This window comes from Rutidosis leptorrhynchoides, chromosome 1 (genome assembly GCF_046630445.1).
Source record: "Rutidosis leptorrhynchoides isolate AG116_Rl617_1_P2 chromosome 1, CSIRO_AGI_Rlap_v1, whole genome shotgun sequence".
Classification (NCBI taxonomy): Eukaryota; Viridiplantae; Streptophyta; class Magnoliopsida; order Asterales; family Asteraceae; genus Rutidosis; species Rutidosis leptorrhynchoides.
In genome coordinates this window covers 380,563,965-380,589,396 of record NC_092333.1, presented here as the reverse complement: position 1 = coordinate 380,589,396, position 25,432 = coordinate 380,563,965, and positions in this window count along the sequence as shown.

Here is a 25,432-nt window from a genome sequence, read left to right as displayed (position 1 = left end):
ATTATTGGATACTTGTTGATTGCTAGGACCTTGTTGGTTGTTGTATGGAATATTTCGGTTATAATTCTGATTTTGGTTGTAAATAGGTCTTGGCGGTTGATAATTATTCTGATAATTATTTCCAGGCCTTTGGTTTATGTATGAAATATTCTCTCTTTGTTCCATTGTTAATTCAATACTGAGACAATCTTTTGTCAAATGTGGTCCTCCACACTGCTCACAACTAATTCGTATTGAGTGAATATCCTTAGTCATCTTTTCCATTCGTCTCTCGAAAGCATCTATCTTTGCGGAAATGGAATCTAAGTCATGGCTAGAATCGGCTCTAGCTGCTTTAGATGATCTAATGATGTCTTTTTCTTGGTGCCACTCATGTGAGTGGGAAGCAGTGTTATCAATAATTTTGTAAGCATCAGTTTCGGTTTTCTTCATAATCGAACCACCAGCTGCTATATCTATGTCTTTTCTTGTAGTGATGTCGCATCCTCGGTAGAATATTTGTACTATTTGACAGGTGTCTAAACCATGTTGCGGACATCCTCTTAACAATTTTCCATATCTTGTCCACGCCTCATATAGAGTTTCATTTGGTTTCTGTGTGAACGTAACAATTTCTGCTTGAAGTCTTACGGCTTTAGATGCAGGAAAGAATTGTTTAAGAAATTTGTCAATTAAAACGTCCCATGTATCGATCGCCCCTTCAGGTAACGATTCCAACCAATCTTTGGCTTCTCCCTTTAAAGTCCAGGGAAATAACATGAGATATATCTGTTCATCCTCCACTTCTCGTATTTTAAATAGTGTGCAGATCCTATTAAAGGTACGTAGATGTTCATTTGGATCTTCCTTCGGCGCACCACTAAATTGGCATTGATTAGTCACCATGTGTAGAATTTGTCCTTTGATTTCATAATCTGGCGCATTAATGTCTGGATGAGTAATTGCGTGACCTTGGCCAGTGCGTTTAGCTCTCATTCGGTCTTCCATACTTAAAGGTTCCAGATTCTCCATAATTGAATTTGTTGAATCGGTATCACTAGATGATTCTGATTTAATAGTTCGTTCCTCAACAATCTCTGTTTGAATGATTGGTGGTTCCGGAGGAAAGTTTAGTGGTTCAGGATCTATGAACCGTTCCTGAATATTTTCTGGATTCTCAATTGTGAGGTTTGTTTCAAAAACTGGATTATCGGAAATTTGAACTGAAGTACTTGGTCGACTGGATGACGATTCTAAAGAAAAATCAACGGCGGTTATATTTGTTAAACGATGTCTTGATCTAGTTACAGGTGGTGAACGTACAAAAGGTGGTGAACGTCTTGCTCGGTGCATTCACTGAATATCCTATTAGTTTTTAAAAAGGAAAGAAAAATTATAATAAGTTATCCAATCAATAGACTTTTCTGATTTTGCCCACGTTTCGAATAGCCAAAAGATGCAGCAGAGGGGCAGGATTCGTTTGGTCTCAATATAATTGAGGACTGTTTGGCTCCAATAACCCGGTCCACGTACAAATCCAACTATTACTACGAACCAGAAAATTTTGATGTCTATCAATTTAACCACTTAAAATAAATTTTCGTAATTTTAAGAATTTTAGATAAGAAGTAGAAAAAATTATATGTCCTAAAACTAGAATAGCGAGAATTAAGAAAGACAAAGAGTTCGTCGCAAAAGGTCGAAAAAGAAAAAAAATATGGTTGAAAAATAAAAGGTGACGGAAAAATAAAAGGAACTTATCAAAACTTAAAAATACTTAACTAATTTAACCTTATTACTACAACTAACTTAAAATTATAATCGCAAATTGAAATTACTAATTGGAATGATAATTGATACATAGTAAAAGGTGTCTAAAAATATTAAAGCTTACAGGAAAAACTAAATCCCAAATGGAAATAACTTAAAAAGAAACTAAAACTTAAAAAGGTGTCGCAAAATTCTAAAGCACCTAAATCTTAGTCTAAAGAAAAAGCACTTAAGGAATTCTACGGCAAAGCCTAAAAATCTAGGAGTAAAAATAACTATAGCAAAAACTAAGTTTGAAATTAATTATGAGCTAAAAATACAAAAGTTACGCTACAACGATTAAAAAGGTACAAAATATAAAAATATACAAAAAGTTGTAAAAAGTACAATTTTTATAAAAAAATATTATTTTTATATTATTTATTTAATAAAAACTACTAATTTTACAATTTTAATAAAACTAATTTAACTAAAATAAATAAAAAGTATAAGTAAAATTAAAACTAATAATAATAATAATAGTAATTAGGTTTTAATAATAATAATAATTAAAAATAACCCGTGATTAGGGTTTTTGTCCGTGTGTCAGAAGGCCTCCGCGAGTCGCGGCAATTAAAGAGGAAAACCCCGCGAGTCGCGGGGTTCAGAAAAACAGTTGACAGGTTTCACTTTTTACGCGTTTTTCTTTATTTTTTTTTTTTTTATTTTCTTTTTTTCTGTTTTTAGTTTAAATAAACGATTTTTAATAAAATTTATATTTTTATAAATTAAAATAAAGATAAAGAAACTTATAAAACTTAAATATTTAACAAAATCCTAAAAATACTTATATTTTTGTTTTTCTTTTTATATTTTTGAATAATTAAAACGTAATTTTTACAAAAACGACTTTTAATAAAAGTAGATAAAAATCTTTTTTTTTTTTTTTTTTTTATATTAGCGTTGCGCTTCCGGCTTTTAAGATAGGTCCCCGGCAGCGGCGCCAAAAATACTTGATGTCAAAGCAGAGGGGTATAAAATACTATTAAATACGATACAATTTTACACAAGATATTTATTTATTTATAGAATGGATATACTTAAACCTTGCTACAACACTTATAGGCAGTGTACCTAATCGTACAGTAGTGTAGTTTTTAGTAAGTCCGGTTCGTTCCACAGGGAGATCTTTAAGCAAAGCTCAACGCTATATTAGTTTACTTTTATAAAAATACAAATATATATATAAGTGATATTATTATTATAAAGGGGGGTTTTTACCGTTTAATGACCGGTTTGTCGATTTTAAAACTTTAGTCGCAGTTAAAACCTAATGTAAAATATAAAATAAATACAAGACTTTAAATTAAAGCGTAAAGTAAATAACGATAATGAAATTGCAAATAATAAAAATGCGATAAAAATTAAATTGCGATAATTAAAAAGTACGATAATTAAAAGTGCGATAAAATGAAATAACAATAAATAAAAGTGCGATAATTAGAAGTGCAATTAAATATGAAATAAAGGAAATAAAATATGATATAAAAGAATTATGCTTATTTAAACTTCCGTAATCATGATGTTTGACGTGTTGATTTTAGTTTTATGCCCATGGGTTAATTGTCCTTTGTCCTGGATTATTCAATATGTCCGTCTGGTTTTTGTCCATAACAGTCCATCAGTCATAAATATAAATTGCAAGTGTCCTTGTCAAATTATTATTATACCCGAAGATAAATATTCCAACTAATTGGGGATTCGAATTGTAACAAGGTTTTAATACTTTGTTTAATGAATACACCAGGTTATCGACTGCGTGTAAACCAAGGTTTTACTACTTTGTTAACAATTACACCAATTACCCTTGAATGTAATTTCACCCCTGTTTTAATTATTCTAGTGGCTATTAATCCATTCCCGTGTCCGGTTAAATGAACGATTATTCATACATATAAATACCCCGCCCATCGTGTCCGATCGAGTTTATATGGTAATTTATAGGGACGCCCAATTGTAAATCTTTATATTAACATTAACAAACTTTCATTTAGTTAAACAAATATAAAGCCCATTAATAGCCCATAGTCTAGTTTCCACAAGTGTCGTTCTTTTGTCCAAACCCCAATTATGGTACAAAGCCCAATTACCCAATTTTAGTAATTAGCCCAACATCATGATTACTTCGTTTTAAATAAGCATAATAATAACTTAGCTACGAGACATTAATGTAAAAAGGTTGAACATAACTTACAATGATTAAAAATAGCGTAGCGTTACACGGGCAGAATTTCGACTTACACCTTTACAACATTCGCTAACATACCCTTATTATTAGAATTATAATTAAAATTAAAATATAAATTATAAATATAAATATATATTACTCGTATATATTGAGAGAGAGATGAAAATATGATATATTTTTGATCAGAATTCGGGTTGATTTATAGCCAGACTTGAAATTTGGGGCTCCGCGACTCGCGGCAAAAAGCCCTTCAAACTCCGCGAGTCGCGGAGAGGTATTTTCAATTCACACCCTTGGAGTTTCTGGCTGCCGACAGTTTTTAATATATATATATAATATATATATAATTAATATAATTAATTATATATTATATTATATTTATATACATAGTTAACTTGTAATTTTTAGTCCGTTGCGTCGAGCGTTAAGAGTTGACTCTAGTCCCGGTTCCGGATTTTCGAACGTCCTCGCGTACAATTTAATATCTTGTACTTTGCGTTTTGAATCTTGTACTCTTGTGATTTCGAGACGTTTCTTATCAATAATTGGAACCTTTTTGATTGTCTTTTGTTCTTTTGAGCTTTTTGGTCGTTTGCGTCTTCAATTCGTCGAATCTGTCTTTTGTCTTCACCTTTTATTATTTAAACGAATATCACTTGTAAATAGAACAATTGCAACTAAAAGCTTGTCTTTCTTGAGGAATAATGCTATGAAATATATGTTTGTTTTTAGCATTATCAGTATGTTTTGTCATTAACATCAGAGGAAGTTTTTTGCTCGAACAAGAACCATCTGGATGATGTACCTTCTTCACATTGATTTGTGTTGAAGGTGTAACCTTTGAAACATTTTTCTCAAATTGAGAACGTAAAGGATTTTTAAGAATGGTAATGGGTTTAGAAGCATTAGATTGTGATTTACCCTTAACCTTCTTATCAATCCTACTAGCACACTCAGAAACTGTATTTATACAGTTAGAAATCAATTGTGAAGTGTGTGCTTGCAAAGAAATTTGTTGTTTTGTTATCTGTTTTAGTTGAACTATCTTACGATTTAAGCTTTGAATCTCAAGACATAAATCTTCAGCAGACACTAAAACTTCACCTTCCTTAAAATCATAATAACATTCTTTCCTAGAAAGTGAGGGCAACTGTTCACACAATTCAAGCATTTGTTCCAAGTGTTTACATCTAAGTTGCAAGTCTATGTTCTCATTTTCAAGTTTATCAACTCGATGAAACAAATCTAGTTCTTTAGGCTTTGCCTCTTTATGTCCTACCTTAGGTTCTACTTTTGGTTCTACCTTAGGTTAACACCTTAATATCAGAAGCCGTTTGACCTAGTGATACTGACTCAAACAAGACAGTAAGTTCATGTGCTAGGTCTTCACAAATCACGTCATCAGAAACAGAACATGCAGGTAAGGCTGATAGTATTGGTTTTACATCAAAAGTTGGTTCATCAAACACCTCATCTATGGTAATAATACTAGAACTAGGTTTGTTAAACACTTCATTCTCAAGCATTAAAATGTATTTCTCTATCATGAGTGTAGGAATATAAACCAGTCTACGTTTAGGCACATAGTTAGCACGTTGCATATTCTTTTCAGATTCAACAAGTTCCTTCAAGAAATCAGGATTTGATTTACCCATTTTAGCATTAACTTTCTCATACATTAAGCTAATTTGATGATATTTTCCAAGATTTGCGATTAACAATAATATCATCAAAGTCAGCATCAGATGCATACACAAAATGAGATGGTAAACCAGCTTGGAAATAATCAGAATGATATAATCCTGGAATCTTTTTGGAAATATCGTCTAAGATCTTAGGATCTTCATAACCCAACCCCCACTTATCACAATGAATCTTTTTTTGTCTATTCATGAAAATTGTTTGTTTTGAAAGTTCCATATCAATGATAGCTTTTGATTGCTCTGTTCGATAGAGTTTTTCCTCATATCGAGCAAGTTGAGCTTTCATTTGAAGAGACTCTTTTGTGAATATTGAAATTTCGGTGTTCTTCTCAATTATGGTGTATTCCAATTGAATAATTTTCTTGTTAAGCTTTGAAAGTCCGGGTTCATGTTGCTTTTTTAAATCAGAAAGATTTTTTTCTAAGAATTGAACTTTTTTCGCAAGACGTTCTGATTTTAGACGATAATCAGTTCGTTCAAGTTTAATCGGATGAATTGACTTTTTAAGATCTTCTAACTCAGTTTCCATAGAGCTGAGTTGGACTTTCAATCTATTCATCTCCGATTGTGATTTGGATGAGGAAGGTTTGGTCTCATTAAGTTTAATTTTGTCTTTTAAAACCTTGTTTTCAGATTTTAAACCTTTGACTTCTTTTGACATTGAGACTAAATTCTTCATCAAGTCATTTTGCATTTTGATAAAATCAGGTGAGATTTCAGTTGATTGTACCTCATCATCATCAGATGCTGAGTCCCCATTGCTTCCTTTACTATGATGAGCTTTGTCACCTTGCAGACATTTGCATATTCCACCTCTGAATCTGAATCTGAATCATCATTCCAGTTAAATCAAGTATCATCAACCTGTTTCAGCTCTCCCTCAGTTTCCACAATCTTTGTCATCAACATTTTCTTCTTGTAGTAAGCTGCATCCTTTTTCTTAGGCATCCTTCACTCACGAGAGTAATGACCAGCTTTGCCACAATTGAAACAGATTGAGTCATCCTTCTTGGAATCATCAGCACGTTGATGTTTTGATTGATTAGGTTTCTTGTAATAGGAGGAAGAAGATGAGTTCTTACGTTGATTGCATGATTTGCCTTTGAACTTGTGTTTGTTCAAGGCTTTGGTGAACATGGCTACCATTTTGACTAGTTCAAGGTGAGAATCATCAACATCAGAAAGATTCAACTCTTTGGAATCAGTTGACTCTTCAACAAGCACTTTCTTGGATAAGCTTTTGGAAGTAGTATATGATTTTCTCTTCTTTTTGGCAATGAGGGCAAGTGGAACACCCGGAGAAGACTCTTTCCTTTCCTCATGAAGTTTACACACCGCCAGTTGATAATGTATAAGAAATCCAACAAGCTCATCAATATTCAACTTGTCAATCTCTTTGGTAGATCGAATGATGGTTCCATAAGGAATCCAATCAGCATTGAGCTTTTTGAGAAACTACATGTTGATTTCAGCATTCACTTTTGTAATCTTGCACCTTTTGAACTCATTAAGAACACCATTGAAATGACGGTAGGTTTCCTTGAGTTTTTCTTCTTGTTCCTACTTGAAATCTTCATAAGAACCCAGAGCCTTATTCAATTTTGTAACATCGAACATGTCATAAACTTCTTGTTGTCATTTGATCTCATCTCATATGTCATTTGCAGTGGTGTTGCTATTAACATTTTCAAACAACTCATACGGAATGGCTTGCACAACAATATTATTTACCTCTATGTCACCCTGAGCTCTCTCAGGTCTCTCTCCAAAAAATTCATAGACTGGAATTGGCATACCAGTATCCGGATGATACTCTACAATTGGACCATCTCTCAGAGAAGCCCAAATATATTTTTCCTTCTCACCCTTATAGTCTATGTACTGAGTGATACGGTGGAACCACTGAGTGTATTTGCCATAAAACAACACTGGAGGTCGGGAATCTGATCCAATGATCAATGTATCTGGGGTAGACATCTTAAAATAGAGGTAAATTCGGTAAAGATTCGGTATTACACACAATCTAAGATGCAGGTTCACAAAAATCTAACAAGAATGTCAGATTCGGTATCTGGTTCGGTACTGTAGCAGACTCGGTAAATGGTTATGTACTGTAGCAGACTCGGTAATTAAGATTCTGTATCAGAAACTGATCAATAACACAAGTATCACACTCAGATTCGGTATATATTCAGTAACAATAGGACTTGAAGCCTTAGAACACTTAAAACCAAAGGATTAAGTGAAACCGAGACTCTGGTTCGGAATATGGCTCGGTAGCCAAATTCTGTAAGATTATGACCGTAAACACAATCCAATTCCTTTGAATCAGATTTGGTAACCTTGCTGCATAAGGAAACAAGTTAGTAACACATAGAATATCAATGATACCGAATGTAAAGGATACCGAATGTCAACTGTAGCAGTTGAAAAACCGAGTCTAAGTTTAAAACTTAGAAAATCAAACAAATCCTATCTCAAACCACACCAATTAGATGCGTATGATCAAACCGAATGTGATGGAATCACTAACACACCACAATCTGCAACACTTAAGATAAATTTCCAAATATGAAGCAGACTCAGTATGGCAGTTACGATACCGAGTGTTGATCGAATCTTCAAAACTTGAAGAATTGATGAAATTGAACCGTCAAAAATGTGATTAAACACCTTACGAACACAACTGAATCCACAAAGCTTCACTAAAACACAAAATCAAGCTGAAATTGATCAATACCAAGAGTTTTAGCCACGAACTCTAAAAATCAACTTGATTCTCCATAATTGTTGTTAAAAAGCTGTAATGATGATCGAAACTTCTTCTAATACACCTAATAAACCTTAGCTGAACTTATCACATGAATCTGAACGTCAAATTATCAAATTCGACAATACCGAATGTGATTCAATTTAACCGAGAGTGTACAGATTCTGTAATCTTCAATCTCTGGATCGATATAGCGATGTTTAATCACTTCCTGGAAGCCCTGATACCAAATGATAGGTCAGATCATAGTGAGATTAGAAGATGTGATGAGTTAGAGTGAGACTTGGTAAGTGAAGAAAAGAATCGGTATTAGAGAGAATCGGTAAAATTTCATTCTACAGCTTCTTAAACTAGTTTACAATGCAAAGGCTATCTAATTAGGACTACTTATGTTCCTTATATAGCCCTCTTCTAAGGAGCCTTCATTTAGGCATGTTTCACATTAACACTACACATACTTCGGGGTCCTAACAATTTGATTAGAAATTTAGTAGTCATCTCCGTTCATAACGTGATAGAACCGTTTTCCAATCCTTTAAACCATGTTTGTGCATGATGAGTGAGAGAATATGGGAACAAGTATAGTCGGGCTATATCTTGTCCTATCCCTGGCTGTTTGTAGGAGTTTGAAAGATATATAAATTTATCAAGGTGAGAGTTAGGATCGTCATTCGGTAACCCATGAAACTGACAGCTATTTTGGATGAGCTGTATGATGTGATGTTTTAACTCGAACGAGTGTCCTAAGGTAATCTGAGGTAGTATAAAGTAGTCTTAATCTGTAGTAGTTTAACTCTAAGGTAATCAAATCTAATTCTAAGGTAATCTAATTATCCTAAGTTTAGATATGTTTTTGGTTCTTGCTACTGATTCCCTGGTATTTTGATAACAGAGGTTCGCACGAACTATTCAACAAACCAAGTGGCCAGGCTGACTACGGAGAGGCAGGATCCTTTTGGTTCCAATATAATTAGAGACTGTTCGGAAAATTCAACAACCAAGTCCGTGTATAATTGTCTTTCTTAGACACCACTTAATGTTTGTGAATGAGTTTGATAAAAAGCAGTATTATATGATACCAAGTCCCCGGTAGTGGTGCTAAAAACTTTGTTACTCTCCTGATATGGCCGAAATGGACGATTTTATTTATGCGGTGCCGTTAGACCGCAAGGCGTCATAATCAAACACCAACTGGGGGGTAATGGTTTTAAATTTATATTTAGCGGGGCCTAAATCATACTACTCCTTATTATGAGTAAGGAAAGTATGACCTAGGGTCATATTTTAAGATATCAATAGAATCGAACCTATATTTAAAGCTTAAGATAATTCTACGGTGGAGGAGTAGTGTTTACCTAATTTTGGGTTTTCTAGTTTATAAGACAGATAAAGTAAATGCGATAAAAATTATAATTCAGATAAGGTTAAAACAAGTGCATGTTATGATTTCGTCAGTTACTTTGCCGGGATTATGGAATGCTGGCTCATGAATAGGCAGTGACCTTGTATTCATTACACTAGTCATAAACGCCTCTGTCATAAGATATGTCACTGGGTAATGCAATAGGCTTGAAGATTCTATATAGACTTCCCTGGACACGTTCGGTTATCCTAACGGTCCAATCCTTTATATGTTTAAACAAACAGTTCCTTAATTAACCAAGAATCTCTCAAACTGGGTTCAATGTTTGAGACCGCGTTATGGTGAAGTGTACTAATCAGCACTGACCGGGTTCCATGGCCTTACTTAGCATAGGTACAGCTTACAACAACCGTTGTACTTTAGCATGCACGTATGAAGTTTATATGCTTGGTGACTACACTAGCATGGTCTGGGACCGACAATGTACTAAGGGTCTAGTTAGATGTTTCACTACGAAAGAGCCCTCAGTTGGAATCCAAAGCTTGATAGACTTACTACAACCGGTGTGCCTCAGTCGATCTTGCGTTGTATCTGATAGACTTCTCTTACCAAGGGGTGACACATATAGTGTACTCTGAATCGGGGTTCGCGACTTCCCAATAACAGAGCCGATAACTACGTTCTATTAGTTGGAAAAGCGATTGAGTTTAATGCATAATCATAAAGCATCTCGACAACATACGCAAACCATAATATTATTTCGGCATATAAATGATTACATCATAGCATACACTAAAGATAACTACTCGCTAATCATGGCAACAACATCACAGAACATAATGATAGAAGACATTATATAAAGATAAAAGATAGAAGTACCAGTAGATTAAACAAGTTCTGAATATAAAAGTGACAACATCAAAGAAAGAAGTGAATTGAAGTGTGTGGTGGAATGAATGACAAAGTTTCATGACCCATCCTAATCTATCTGGACGAATACATTACATTTAGTTACATCACGAGGTATTTGACCTTTATATGATACATTTTACAAACATTGCATTCGATTTTAAAATGACAAACTTTCTTTACATCGAAAGTTGACGACATGCATAATATTTCATAATATATCCAACTATAATTGACTTAATAATAATCTTGATGAACTCAACGACTCGAATGCAACGTCTTTCAAAATATGCCATGAATGACTCAAAGTAATATCTCTAAAATGAGCAAATGCACAGCGGAAGATTTCTTTCATACCTGAGAATAAACATGCTTTCAAGTGTCAACCAAAAGGTTGGTGAGTTCATTAGTTTATCATAAACATTCATCTTCATCATTTTAATTGACCACAAGATTTCATTTTTCCATAAATATACATCTCATATCAGGCATTTCGCAAACGGCATAGAGATAAAAATCATTCATATGGTGAACACCTGGTAACCGACCTTAACAAGATGCATATAGAATATCCCCATCATTCCGGGACACCCATCGGACATGATAAACTCGAAGTACTAAAGCATTCCAACTTCCAGAATGGGGGTTGTTAGTTCCTGTAGATCTACCTTTAGGATTCGCGTCAATTAGGGGCCAGTTCCCTAATTCTTAGGCTACCAAGCTAAAAGGGGCATATTCGATTCGATAATCCAACCATAGAATGTAGTTTCGATTACTTGTGTATATTTCGTAAAACATTTATAAAACCATCTCATGTATTCTCAGTCCCAAAAATATATATTGCAAAAGTATTTAAAAAAAGGAGCAAATGAAACTCACCATACTGTATTTTGTAATAAAAATACATATGACAACATTGAACAAGTATAGGGTTGGTCTCGGATTCACGAACCTATATCATTTATATATATATTAACACATATAATGGTAATCGAACAAATTTACATATTATTATTGATATAGTTGTTATTTTAATAAATTATATGTTCCATTAATAACTTAATTAGATATATTTATTTTTATATACATTAAATAGATAACTAGTATTTACTACAAAAATCACAATACGTTAATAATATATTTTTAAATAGAAAAATCTTTATTTGATATATTAGTAATACTAATAGTAATAATGATAAAAATAATACTAATTATGATAATAATCATGATAAAACAAGATAATTTTGATAAGAATGTTAGTTTTAATAATAGTACTAATTTTAATAAAAATGATAAATTTAAAAATAATGAAACTTTTAGTAATAATAATAATAATACTAATATTTAATGATAATACTAATAATAATATTATTAATAATAACAATAGTAATGATAATAATCCTAATACTCTTTTTAATGATAATAATAATAATAATAATAACAATAACAATAATAATAATAATAATAATAATAATAATAATAATAATAATAATAATAATAATAATAATAATAATAATAATAATAATAATAATAATATTAATTAAATTAAAAGTGTATATACCCTTTAATAAGCTTTTCCAAAAAGAATTGCACGAGACCGGGCTCGAACCCACGACCTCTCGAACAATGACAACCCTCCTAACCATTACTCCACTTGTTCCTTTTTCTGAATTGAATGGTGCATTATTTCATTTAACTAGACATTTCCTTCGGCCCAATGGGAAAATCCCATATTGCAAAATCCAATAAATCATAACGACCCAAGTAGCTAAATTTCGGCCCAACCACAAATATTTTCCCTCGGCCCAACTTGATAAATATAGTGGCCCACTAAAGAACTAAATATAATTGCCCATCAAACGCCTACAGGAAAAAAATAGATACATCCGTGATTTTTAGAATTCATAGTGGAGCCCTAAAAAATCGTTACTTTACCGCTCCCTCTTTTCTTTTTATTACCTAACCACTTTCATCATCATGTTTGTATCATTAAAAATAGAATTAAAAATGAAAACGTGAAACTGCAGCAGCACAGTTCTTCATCTTCTTCGTTATCACCATCAATAATCACGACTGAATCAGAAACATGAATTAATCATAGCAGTCGTAGGTTTTCAATCGGATATTGTTCTTGGTGATCTTTGAATCGAAACATAAGAGTTAATTAGCAGCAGTAATAGTTGGTCGAAGATGGTTATATGGTGATAGTTTTCTGACAAGAAACAGACTAGTAGTTATATATGGCCACCAGTGAACGGAAACGCAGGTAGGGTTTCAACGATGATGAGTTTATAGGAAAACAGTTACGTATGGTGATTTGATGATGGTGTTGGTTTGCAGCTGAACCGAAGTAAATAGCAGTGGTAACACAATCGTAGGTGTTTTGATTATGGGTTGTGGTGGTTGATCGAAAACAGGAAAGAATGATTAATTGGTTGTGGTGGGATTGTGGTTTGTGGGGTTTCGGTTTTAACCAGGAACATAAAAGATAATAACAGTATCATTCATCATTCAACTCCTATTATCTATTTCATTATCATTATTCTTCGTTACTAGTCATCACTCTCCTCGTTACATTACCATATCTTTATTATTCATCATAATCATCATCGTGATTTATCATCATATAGGAAGTAGGATTAGAAACAGAAAAGATAACTTGTAGCAGTTCATTCGTTAAACAAACAGGAGCAATAGTAACGAATAGCTTGTGGTCTCATGATAGTTATTATCGATTTGTAATAGGAATTGAAACAGTAAATAGGAAATCAAAACTACTGGTTCTAATATCATTTTGATGTGATTGTTTTAATGGGCTTTAGTGGGTTTCGAATAAAAAATAACAATAATAAATAACCTTGTAGCAATAGCGAGCCAAAACAGAAAGGATGGTAGCAACATGGGTGTTCAATTGTCTGGGTTTCAATGGTAAAAGATGGTGGTGTTGGGGTTCTTGTTGAATCAAAAGTAGAAAGCATCATAGCAGCTGCAGTTATCATAGTTGTAGGAGATCTTCGAGCTATTTGCAGCTGAAATAGAAACGTGCTAATAACAGCACCAAAGTTGCGAGTTACAGAAAAAAAAGAGGGAGAGAGAGAGAGAGAGAGATGATTTGTGGGTTTGTTTGATATTAGTAGCTGTAGCACTCATTTGATGTAGCAGAGGTCTGATGATGCGTGTGGTTTGGTGTTCCAACAAGTAGTTGAGTAGTTTATTAGTTAACTATGTGGTTGTGATAGGCGGTGTCATGAGTCAAGATGGTGGTCGATAGTTTATTGTATGATGTGTGGGTTTTGAAGTTAAATGAAAGTGGTGGCGGGTTTAGGTGTTTGACGATGGTTCTTGGTGGAAGTGGGTTTCACATAACAGAGAATCAAGAAGGAAGATAGTTTGAAGTTGTGATGGTGGAGATATATATTATCTGTAGGTATATATATATATATATATATATATATATATATATATATATATATATATATATATATATATATATATATATATATATATATATCATAGATAGATATATGTAATAGAATTATAAATAAATATAATAATAATAATATTAACTCAAATGTAGTAGAATTGATAGGAGACAGAAATCATAATCATAGTACCAATCAATATAACAATCATGTACAGTGAGCCATCGAGGTTTTGTAATTTTATTACCGACAGTTTTCACGGACTGTGTATCGTACGAAATCAGTGGCGGATAAAAGTGTTCAGAAAAATCCCATATTTTTAAATTAACTATATTTATTTATTTTGGTCATTATGGTATAAAATTTGGTCCTTAACTATTAAATAAAAATTGCATTAATTATTCACTCCCAACCCCAAGTAAAATATAAAAAGTTTTAAAATTCGACACATAGTTTCTAAATATATTTTAAATAAGTCTATAATTGATATAACTCCTTTTAGGATCACCGTTTATTTTAAAATCACATAAGTTTGAATTAAACTTCTCTAAATAATAATCGAAACGTCCAACAGCTATTACAATTATTAAATAATTACATTTGATATACTCTCTCTATATATTTATAGATTTATTTTAATAAAAATCAAATTATAACTTATATTTATTTCTAACAATTAAGTTGTATATTATTTCCAATTATTATATCTTTACAAATAATATTCATATACATATATTTCATTATTTAGTATTATTTTACATATTTATTTATAACAACAATTTCATATAAAAGATTAATAACATTTATTATATAAATATATTTATTTAAATATATACTTATCTATTTATAGATAGTTGTTCGTGAATCGTCGAGAACAGTCGGAGGTCATTTGAATATATGAAATAGTTCAAAATTTTCGAGACTCAACATTACAGACTTTGTTTATCGTGTTGGAAACATATAAAAATCAAGTTTAAATTTGGTCGGAAATTTCCGGGTCGTCACAGTACCTACCCGTTAAAGAAATTTCATCCCCGAAATTTGATCGAGTTCATCATGGCTAACAATAAGAATGATTTCCTGGCGAATATGAGCTGATAGAGTTCTATTACTATTGAGTAATATGGATAAGATAATTCGATTACTCGAAGAGTACGAGTGAAGCTATCACAAAAGAGTGAAATGATTAAATGCAGGTTCGTCTTAACCGGTGACGTAGTCACGGTTGATTTCCCGAATTCAAGGGATTTAGTGAAAATCTTCGTAATAAGATTTGATGCTTCGGTAACTAAGGAAATTAGGATCCGCTTTAAATGCGATCATCTGTTTTGATTGCTCTGTCGAATATTCTACTATAAATCCACCCTCTTCATTTCCTTTATATTTTGGAGTTACATCCTTTTGGTTTTCTCTTCCCAATTTTAAGTCAAGCGATTAATGGTCGAATATTTGTAAGTATGAAGTTTCAAGTTAACATGACTAACGTTCTAAGAGAGAAATGATAATAGCACGATCTTGATTGGTTAAATTACCAGATTCAGGAGAAAAGATAGAACTATCAGGAAGATATGTTCTTGATATGTTTATAGATTAGATAGAATATAAGAGTCGTGTAACATGGCACATGATGACGTTTTGATCTGTGAATCATCACGTTTCATTTAGAAACTCAGCATGACTTACTGTAATATAATCACATTGATCAAGTGTCATTATATTATACTAACTCATGCATCAATTTCCAACACAACTTTAAAACATTTTTATTTTAAATTCGAAAATTTACAGATTATAGAAACTAACACAGTTTCCTTTTATGAGATAACGCAGATAGCGCGGAGAGATAATTAATATCAGACGACAATATTTATGAAGATATCTTCAGAAATATTGAGGATATTTATAAGGAAAGATACAATAACATCGTTGAATTTTAGATTCAAAGTGTGATGAAGAAATGTATTCACAATGATTTAGAGCGATTATGGAGTGAGGTATTCGCTAAAGATTTCATCAGAAATAGAATCATCAGGATTCTTTATGTACAAGTTTAGTCCTTGTGATTTGTTCAGAGTCTCCTTCGTGGTTTGCTCAAATCGTTTTCCAATTCCAACTTTTCTGAGCTTTGCCAACATACTATTCTTTATCATCAAATTTTCGACTGTTAAGGCAGTCTTCAGTTTTTGCTGCTTCATCAACTTTTTCAAAACTCAGGGAACTGATTCATATGCTAAAGCGATTTTCAGAAAATTCAGAATTGAAGTTCGTAAATTCAGGAGGTAGAAGTTATATATATATATATATATATATATATATATATATATATATATATATATATATATATATATATATATATATATATATATATATATATATATATATAATTGTTGTCGTAGAATCGCGAAAAAATTTGAGAATATCGATTGATGACTCCCGGTATTTGGTATGGTAATTATCGTTACCAGATGCCGATGAGTTCATGATAGGGTTTTAATGAACAAATATAATGGTTCTTCGGAAATATTTAAACCAATGAGTAATGAAGTTGCTGGTAAGTTTACTGCTAATGTGGTGGAATATAAACGGTTCCCCGGTAACGAAGGCGAAGAGATAACGTATATATCAAGGTCATAATAAGGTTGTTTTGAACGAAAAGTCGAAGTTGATTTGCTGAAGATGTGACAAAATTGGTTAATTTGAAAAGGAATTGCAATGTTATTTTTGGTAATAACAATTCCAAAGGAGCTAGCACAGATACGTGTTAAACGTTTACTCAGGTTCCAAGTGTTTTCAGGTGCATAACTATATGCATCAATCTTTTCTTCCGTAGATGAAGTGTGGTTAGTTCATCCTCTCGATTGAGGTGTTTTCAAGAATCTTGATAGGTTTGAATGTGGATTGAAATTGTCAAGATACAAATGGGGTTTAAGATGAAATCAAGTGGCAAACTTGAAGAATTGTTTAGTTTCATATGTTATAATAAATATTGTAATTCATTTTAATTGTCCAATGTTGGTAATCCTCAGTTGATAGTCCACAGTTAGCAATTCAATAATTTATATATAGTTTAATATATAATATTCGAATTAATTAATATGTATCGTGACCTATTGTATGCATGTCTCAGACTCGATCACAACTCAAAGTATATATATTATTGTAGAATCAACCTCAACCCTGTATAGCTAACTCAAGCATTACTGCATATAGAGTGTCTATGGTTATTCCAAATAATATATATAGATGCGTCGATATGATATGTCAAAACCTTGTATACGTGTCCCGATATTTAAAGTGCATAAAATAAATAACAGAAATTAAATGACGATAAATAAAATTGCGAGAATATAAATTGCGATAATTAAATTGCGATAAATAAAATGTAATAAGTTAGCTAGGAACAGTTTGCTAGGAACAGTTAGCGTGGATTCTTAACAAAATTTTTCTCGTAGTTAATTTGTTTGTTTCTAACAAATTTTATTTTGTCCAGTGTTTTCTTCGTTATGCCACTTGTTGGATTCTGATAAGTCAAAATCCAATATGAAATTGAGTGAAAATGGTTATTCTGCGGTGAATGGATACGTATATCTGTGGATGTAAGTAGGATAGTAAATGACTGTTAAATCAGATTCGAGGAATGTACAGTGTAATTTATTAATGTGAAATCTAAATATTCCTCAGGTATTACCTACCCGTTAAAATATTTTCATCATTAACAGTTTGTACGAAAGAATTTTCAATTACAATCTTTATGAAAATATATATACATATATATTTTCTTTAGATGTAATTATGGATTTAATGAGTCAATATGATATTAAACTCATTTGATTTTTCGGTTTGAGCTAGAATAAATAATCTCTAAAACTTTTAGAAACCACATATTCTTCGCAAAATATTTCTTCAATGAAGTTATGAATTAATACTTCATCGTTCATTGTTGTTGGTACTCCTTGGTATCTATGGTGCGTATGACGTTGATGTTCGTGTGACAGATTGTGAAGTTGAGGTTTGCAATGCGGTTGTTGTTGGTGGTGGTAATGGTACTATTGGCGTTGATGGTGATGGTATTGGTTATGCTGCTGGTGCTGCTGCTGGTGTTTATAACCTTTGCACCATATTCTCCAAAGCCACTACCCGAGCGCGAAGCTCGTTGACTTCTTCTATTACACCGGTGTGATTGTCGGTTCGGACGAGCGGATAAATAAGATCTAGTATTTGATGTAGTATATAATCATGACGAGATACTCTGGAAATGAGAGAGAAAATGGTATTTCGGACAGGTTCGCCGGTAAGTGCTTCAGGTTCTTCGCCAAGAGGGCAATGTGGTGGATGAAAAGGATCACCTTCTTCTTGTCTCCAATGATTGAGGAGGCTATGAACCCAGCCCCAATTCATCTAGAATAGATGATGGCTAATCGGTTGATCCATTCCGGTTACACTGCTTTCGGAGCTCGAGTGAAAATCCATATCGGAATAGTTATCGGCATCCAACGAACTTGAACTGGTTGCGGAATTCATCTTGCACGGTTAGGTAAAGGATTTTATGAAATGATTTTTGGATATCGGATGATATTCTAATTACATAGAATATCTATGTATAGTACATAAGATCTCATAGATTACGGAGAAAATTAAGAAAACGTGTCAGACAAAGTCTACAGTAACAGATACGCTAAGATCTGAATTTTGTCTCTACACTATTCATGCAATCAATACAATAAGAAGTGTCTAGACTAAGAATGATAAGCAGGTAATTTCCTAAGAAGCAGGTAATTTCCTAAGAATGATAAGTAGATGATTTTCGACACGAAATGATAAGCAAAACTTTTGACATGCAGACACGGTCGAAGTCTAGATCCACTAATGCATCTAAATAACTATCAGTTAGACACACTAATGCAAGACCTAGTTCGCTAAGACCACCTCTCTGATACCAACTTTCATGACCCATCCTAATCCATCTGGACGAATATATTACATTTGGTTACATTGCGAGGTATTTGACCTCTATATGATACATTTTACAAACATTGCATTCGATTTTAAAATGACAAACTTTCTTTATATCAAAAGTTGATGGCATGCATACCATTTCATAATATATCCAACTATAATTGACTTAATAATAATCTTGATGAACTCAATGACTCGAATGCAACGTCTTTCAAAATATGCCATGAATGACTCCAACTAATATCTCTAAAATGAGCAAATGCACAGCGAAAAATTTCTTTCATACCTGAGAATAAACATGCTTTCAAGTGTCAACCAAAAGGTTGGTGAGTTCATTAGTTTATCATAAACATTCATTTTCATCATTTTAATAGACCACAAAATTTTATTTTTCCATAAATATACATCTCATATCAGGCATTTCGCAAACTGCATAGAGATAAAAATATTCATATGGTGAACACCTGGTAACCGACCTTAACAAGATGCATATAGAATATCCCCATCATTCCGAGACACCCATCGGACATGATAAACTCGAAGTACTAAAGCATTCCAACTTCCAGAATGGGGATTGTTAGTTCCCGTAGATCTACCTTTAGGATTCGCGTCAATTAGGGGCCAGTTCCCTAATTCTTAGGCTACCAAGCTAAAAGGGGCATATTCGATTCGATAATCCAACCATAGAATGTAGTTTCGATTACTTGTGTCTATTTCGTAAAACATTTATAAAAGCAGCGCATGTATTCTCAGTCCCAAAAATATATATTGCAAAAGCATTTAAAAAGGGAGCAAATGAAACTCACCATACTGTATTTTGTAAGAAAAATACATATGACAACATTGAACAAGTATAGGGTTGGTCTCGGATTCACGAACCTATATCATTTATATATATATATTAACACATATAATGGTAATCGAACAAATTTACATATTATTATTGATATAGTTGTTATTTTAATAAATTATATGTTCCATTAATAACTTAATTAGATATATTTATTTTTATATACATTAAATAGATAACTAGTATTTATTACAAAAATCACAATATGTTAATAATATATTTTTATATAGAAAAATCTTTATTTGATATATTAGTAATACTAATAGTAATAATGATGAAAATAATACTAATTATGATAATAATCATGATAAAACAAGATAATTTTGATAAGAATGTTAGTTTTAATAATAATACTAATTTTAATAAAAATGATAAATTTAACAATAATGATACTTTTAGTAATAATAATAATAATACTAATATTTAATGATAATACTAATAATAATATTATTAATAATAACAATAGTAATGATAATAATCCTAATACTCTTTTTAATGATAAAAATAATAATAATAATAACAATAATAACAATAACAATAATAATAATAATAATAATAATAATAATAATAATAATAATAATAATAATAATAATAATAATAATAATAATAATAATAATAATTAAATTAAAAGTGTATATATCCTTTAATAAGCTTTTCCAAAAAGAATTGCCCGAGACCGGGCTCGAACCCACGACCTCTCGAACAATGACAACCCTCCTAACCATTACTCCACTTGTTCCTTTTTCTGAATTGAATGGTGCATTATTTCATTTAACCAGACATTTCCTTTGGCCCAACAGGAAAATCCCATTTTGCAAAACCCAATAAATCATAACGACCCAACTAGCTAAATTTCGGCCCAACCACAAATATTTGCCCTCGGCCTGACTTGATAAATATAGTGGCCCACTAAAGAACTAAACATAATTGCCCATCAAAGAAAATAGTTACGTATGGTGATTTGATGACGGTGTTGGTTTGCAGCTGAACCGAAGTAAATAGTAGTGGTAACACAATCGCAGGTGTTTTGATTATGGGTTGTGGTGGTTGATCGAAAATAGGAAAGAATGATTAATTGGTTGTGGTGGGTTTGTGGTTTGTGCGGTTTCGGTTTTAACCATGAACATAAAAGATAATAACAGTATCATTCATCATTCAACTCCTATTATCTATTTCATTATCATTATTCTTCGTTACTAGTCATCGCTCTCCTCGTTACATTACCACATCTTTATTATTCATCATAATCATCATCATCGTGTTTTATCATCATACAGGAAGTAGGATTAGAAACAGAAAAGATAACTTGTAGTAGCTCATTCGTTAAACAAACAGGAGCAATAGTAACGAATAGCTTGTGGTCTTATGATAGTTATTATCAATTTGTAATAGGAATTGAAACAGTAAATAGGAAATCAAAACTACTGGTTCGAATATCATTTTGATGTGATTAATTTAATGGGTTTTAGTGGGTTTCGAATAAAAAATAACAATAATAAATAACCTTGTAGCAGTAGCGAGCCAAAACAGAAAGGATGGTAGCAACATGGGTGTTCAATTGTCTGGGTTTCAATGGTAAAAGATGGGTTTCGAGCTATTTACAGCTGAAATAGAAACGTGCTAATAACAGCACCAAAGTCGCGAGTTACAGAGAAAAAAAAAAGAGAGGGAAAGAGAGAGATGATTTGTGGGTTTGTTTGATAATAGTAGCTGTAGCACTCATTTGATGTAGCAGAGGTGTGATGATGCATGTGGTTTGGTGTTCCAACAAGTAGTCGAGTAGTTTATTAGTTAACTAGGTGGTTGTGATAGGTGGTGTCATGAGTCAAGATGGTGGTCGATAGTTTATTGTATGATGTGTGGGTTTTGAAGTTAAATGAAAGTGGTGGCGGGTTTTGGTGTTTGACGATGGTTCTTGGTGGAAGTGGATTTCACATAACAGAGAATCAAGAAGGAAGATAGTTTGAAGTTGTGATGGTGGAGATATATATTATCTGTGGGTATATATATATATATATATATATATATATATATATATATATATATATATATATATATATATATATATATATATAGATATAGATATATGTAATAGAATTATAAATAAATATAATAATAATATTATTAACTCAAGTGTAGTAGAATTGATAGGAGACAGAAATCATAATCATAGTACCAATCAATATAACAATCATGTACTGTGAGCCATCGAGGTTTTGTAATTTTATTACTGACAGTTTTCATGGACTGTGTATCGTGCGAAATCAGTGGCGGATAAAAGTGTTAAGAAAAATCCCATATTTTTAAATTAACTATATTTATTTATTTTGGTCATTATGGTATAAAATTCGGTCCTTAACTATTAAATAAAAATTGCATTAATTATTCACTCCCAACCCCAAGTAAAATATAAAAAGTTTTAAAATTCAACAAATAGTTTCTAAATATATTTTAAATAAGTCTATAATTGATATAACTCCTTTTCGGATCAACGTTTATTTTAAAATCACATAAGTTTGAATTAAACTTCTCTAAATAATAATCGAAATGTCCAACAAGTATTACAATTATTAAATAATTACATTTGATATACTCTCTCTATATATTTATAGATTTATTTTAATAAAAATTAAATTATAACTTATATTTATTTCTAACAATTAAGTTGTATATTGTTTTCAATTATTATATCTTTACAAATAATATTCATATTCATATTCATATATTTCATTACTTAGTATTATTTTACATATTTATTTATAACAATAATTTCATATAAAAGATTAATAACATTTATTATATAAATATATTTATTTATATATATACTTATCTATTTACAGATAGTTGTTGGTGAATCGTCGAGAACAGTCGAAGGTCATTTGAATATATGAAATAGTTCAAAATTTTCGAGACTCAACATTACAGACTTTGCTTATCGTGTTGGAAACATATAAAAATCAAGTTTAAATTTGTTCGAAAATTTCCGGGTCGTCACACAAAGACCCTTTAAATAAGCTTGAAATTTTCCTGCAAATGGCTTGCATGCCGTTTGGCAGGCCGTTTGCAGGGGCCGTTTGCCAGACTTGCCCGTTTCTGTGCCCATTTGATCTGGCCGTGTGGTAGGCCATTTGCCATACTGGCAAGCCTTTTGGCAGGCCGTTTGGCTTGCTGATTCGCTAGATCGTAACTTGATTTCTTGTCTTTCACCATTTTCGCTCTAGAATCTTCATTTTAGCTCCGATTCTCTTGATTCATTTTGCACTGTCTTCGTAATTACTTAATCTTCAATTCTAACCGACGAAGTGGGTATTTTGCAGATAAAGTTCGAATCTTTCTTGTTTTTGGGCCTCAATACCGGGGTGAAAACGTGACTTTTTAGCCGATATCAAATACCCAGTGAACTCATATTGAATCGTTTATCCATAACACCTTTAAATTCATCTACCATTTTCTGGTTTGTAGATCCAAAGATGATATCATCCACATAAACCTGTACCAACATAATATCATCACTCTTTTCTTTGATAATCAGAGTCTGATCGATGACTCCTCTCCTGAAACCCTTGTCTATCATGTAATTTGACAGAGTTGCATACCAACTCTCAGGGCTTGGTAAATACCATATAACACTTTCTTTAAGAGATACACCTTCTCTGGATGATGTGGATCAACAAAACCTGATGGCTGAGTCACATACACCGTCTCTTGAAGAGTACCATAAAATAATGCACTCTTAACGTCCATCTGAGGCACTTTAAAACCTTTGAAAAAAGCAAGCGCCAAAAACATACGAATTACCTCCAATCTAGCAACTTGAACATACACCTTGTCATAATCAATTTTTAGTATCTACTGATATCCTCGAACAACCAATCTCACTTTCTTTAGAATCACAATACCTTGATCATCTTTCTTGTTTTTCAATACCCACTTCAGGCCATACGATTTACAGCCTTTCGGTGGAATCACTAAACGCCAAACACCCAAAGGATTGAACTGCAGCAGTTCTTCCTACATAGCTGTAACCCACTCATCATACCGCAATGTCGCTTTGACGTCTTCAGGTTCGACCTGCGATACAAGCAAGAGTACGCATTCCCAAATATTTTCCAGTCTGATTCAAATGAGTATAAAATGCAGTCACAACATTTGCAGAGGGTGTAACTCTTTTATTGGAAGTAGAAGATCCATATCCTACTGCACCTGAAACACGTGCATGATCAAGCACATAATCATCAAAACATTTAGTTAGAGTTACCGTTCTACTTGACCGTCTTAATTCCTAGGTCTTAGTAGATTCTTCAGTAGTAGTGTGACCAGGTTCCACAGCCACTACTTCATTAAACACTTCATCCCTCTCAGATGAAAATACAGTCTCCTCTAATTGTGGGATAGAATCATCAGAATCTGATTCACCATTATTAGTCCCAAGTTTAGGAGAACTTGCTTCAGCTTCAATCGGAATATCAGATTGCACTCGTGCATCATATGCGTTCTTAGAGAAGATACACATGTTATACATCATTTATGCAGCAATCTCCTCATCCTCAGAGTTCTCCTCAGGAAGATGGAATCAATCAAACAATTCATCATAATCAAACTACCATGAGTAACCTTTACGAGATGAAATAGGAGCATGTCTTTGAATATCAATTTCAGTACGTTCTTCAACACACCAAGAATCCTGATTAAATACCCTTTTACATGCATTCCCATAACCCAAAAATCTCCCTGCAACTGCCTTCGGATTGAATTTACCACATGCATCCCGAATCATAATGGTACATAAAGCACCAAACGGTTCAAGATGCTTGATGTTCGGTTTTCTTTTAAGTAGCAGCTCATAACATGTCTTGTCGTGTCGTTTGACAGCAAGAACTCTATTCATTGTATAGCACACAATAGAAACTGCTTCACTCTAAAAAGTAACAGGTAATTCTGAGTCAGCCAGCATGGTCCTAGCATTCTATATTAGAGTTTTATTCTTTCTTTCAACTACACCATTCATTTGCGGAGTATAAGGTGAATTGAACTGTTGTTGTATGCCTCTTTCATTACTGAACTCTTCTATCTTTCGATTTTTAAATTTGCTCCAATTTTCTGTGCGGATTCTTCTTACCTTCAACTTGTAGAGAGCCTCATGTCTCGTAATTAACATCTTGATTTGGTCAAAGGTCTCAGCTTTGATTTTTAGCATCACTACCCATGTGAAACACGAGTATTTATCAATTACCACCAAACAATATGAATGACCATTGATACTCATATTGTTGATTGGATCGAAAAGATCCATATGAAGAAGCTCAAGAGGAGTATCAATTGAATGAAGCTTCTTTACTTTGTTAGGATTCTTAGTTTGCTTCCTATTCTTACACGGCAGGCAGCCTTCAGGTATATGGAACCCTTTAACATTAACTCCTTCAAATAAGTTGTTGTGAACTAACTGGTTCATCTTCCTGAAGCTTAAATGACCCATCTGTTTG